Source organism: Periplaneta americana, chromosome 5, assembly GCF_040183065.1.
Source record: "Periplaneta americana isolate PAMFEO1 chromosome 5, P.americana_PAMFEO1_priV1, whole genome shotgun sequence".
NCBI lineage: Eukaryota > Metazoa > Arthropoda > Insecta > Blattodea > Blattidae > Periplaneta > Periplaneta americana.
The window spans coordinates 27,038,329-27,040,850 of NC_091121.1; the positions used below are offsets into that span (position 1 = coordinate 27,038,329).

Consider the following 2,522-nt stretch of genomic DNA (forward strand, 5'->3'; position numbering starts at 1 on the left):
AATTCGCTCCGGCGTCGGGGATCGAACCCGGGTCCTTGGTTCTACGTACCAAGCGCTCTGACCACTGAGCTACGCCGAATTCAATCCACATACCGGATCGAATTCCTCTCCTTCAATGTTTCCCTTTGTGGCCTTACTCCAAGTTAGGCATATACGTTGACGTTTATGTTTATGCCGGAGCGAATTTTTCTCCTCTAATATTAATTGTCAATATTACAGATATTATTCTGTAGGACAAATTAATAACTCCGTAATATTCTCACAGCTAGCATTGCATATAACTGCGGAATCCCGCCCAAACAAGTCACTCAGATGAGTGCGCCCCTAGTATAATGTCAGTTGACATTGGACATAAACGTCAACATATATGCCCAACTTGGAGTCAGGCCACAAAGCGAAACATTGAAGGAGAGGAATTCGATTCGGTGCTGTGGATTGAATTCGGCGTAGCTCAGTGGTCAGAGCGCTTGGTACGGAGAACCAAGGACCCGGGTTCGATCCCCGGCGCCGGAGCGAATTTTTCTCCTCTACTATTAATTGTCAATATTACAGATATTATTCTGTAGGTAAAGGTAAAAAAAGTAAAGGTATCCCCGTAACATGCCATGAAGGCACTTGGGGGGGCATGGAGGTAGAGCCCCATGCTTTCCATGACCTCGGCACTAGAATGAGGTGATGTGGTCGGCACCACGCTCTGACCGCCTTTTACCCAATTTTATAGGAGGTGAGTGAACCTCGGGGCCGTTCTGAAAGTTTGGCAACGAGAAAAAAATCCTGTCACCACCCGGGATTGAGCCAACTGCTCTACCAACTGAGCTATCCGGCCGCCATTATTCTGTAGGACAAATTAATAAATCCATAATATAGCTGGTATTTACGTAACCATGAGTACATTTTCTTCTTAGTATAGCAATATTCTCAGTACAAGACTGAAAACCAGATCTCAACATACTTTCGGGCAATCTCATTATCGTTTGAAACAACCCAGCAGAAGTCATTGAGAAAGAGTAAGTAGATTCAGTAGTTTCACGATGTTATATATTTAATATAATGATGTACTAATACATACAAATTAAATGTGGTCGAAATGTTATTGGACTCATTTGTTTTGGATAAAATGTAATGTTGGATTAATGAGAATTGGAAGAAATGTCTTCTCGATGAGTTTTCCATAGGAAAAATATAAGAATGGACCAAAAATCTTGTACGAATGGCCTTCGAATCGGAAAATTAGGCCTATATATTTACCAAAAAGAGATGTTATTTACTTCTTTAATTTGTATAGATTATGAATTTCGTACAAACGTGACGAAAATTTAAACTACACCCTCCAGACTGCTATTTTCCAAGTCTGAACTGCAGAGTTATCCATGTTTAATCTGCTAGAAATGAACTGCAGTATTGATTTTTATGTCGGCCTTTGTGGTTTGGATTATCGAGGGATGTGTTTACGAATGCAATGCATTCTATTAAACATTTATGGTGGTACCGTCTCTCCTGGAAGTTGTGTAAGGACTGCTACTAAATGTCACTTAAGCAGCCCTCAATAATTCAGTAGCTGAGTAACTTTAAAGTTTCGTTATATAACGATACAATTATTTATTTACTGGTTTGTATCTTTTTTTTGCAATCCAGCATTACGTAAAGTTAACATACAATTAAACTTCAATGTTATTTTAGAGAGGAGAGATATTTAACCAAATTTCAATTTAAAAAGCATCATATTTGCAAATATCCATGCATTTAATGCAGTTTGAATCATACATTATAACATAATGCAAGTAGTATCCAGTTAAAGCTCTTTTTTAGTTTAATAGTGCACTTTATATCAAAAGTATTACGCTTGAATAGAGTTTGGAGTTAGAACGGGAGATAACGACATGCGAATGCTGTAGTGTAATGAAACTCATGATAACAGACAACGTTTGAATAGCTATACTAACTCACCTAGGTTATAGAATTAAAAGAACATCCGTTTTCAAAAATGAAAATAAATAACATTTTTTTTTTGCTAATTTCCTTCCGTATTTAACAGCTTCATTAGTGTTCTAGCCGAATTACTACCATTAAAACTATTATTAAATTTATTTTCTTCTGTAGTAATATTATCGCGCATATTTTATCCCTCCACTGGTCGCGTGGATCACAATAGTGATCCAGTACTTTATTTTTGATTGGTGATTCGCAATGGCAACTTTTATCATGTCTATTATCTGGGTACCTTTCGTTCGTACATTTCTCTACCCTCTGTTAGTCGCTGTGATTGGTCAATTATTAATGATTACACATTAAGTTTAATTATATTAATTTTTTAGTATTCAGGAAACAATTGTTTGTTCAATTACATAATAGTATAATTAATGCTGTAAAACAAATATAAAGGCTGTGAATGTTTGCACGGAGCACAATAGGAATCAAAGAAAACTTATTTACTTACTTACTTACTTTTAAGGAACCCGGAGATTCATTGCCGCCCTCACATAAGCCCGCCATTGGTCCCTATCCTGAGCAAGATTAATCCA

At 37.1% G+C, this 2,522-nt stretch overlaps 1 non-coding gene across 1 annotated transcript; it reads left to right on the forward strand.

Moving 5' to 3' along the window:
- Positions 1-440: 440 nt before the first annotated feature.
- TRNAS-GGA (transfer RNA serine (anticodon GGA)) lies at positions 441-513 on the forward strand. The gene has a single exon. It is a non-coding gene; the product is annotated as a tRNA-Ser (tRNA).
- Positions 514-2,522: the final 2,009 nt, after the last annotated feature.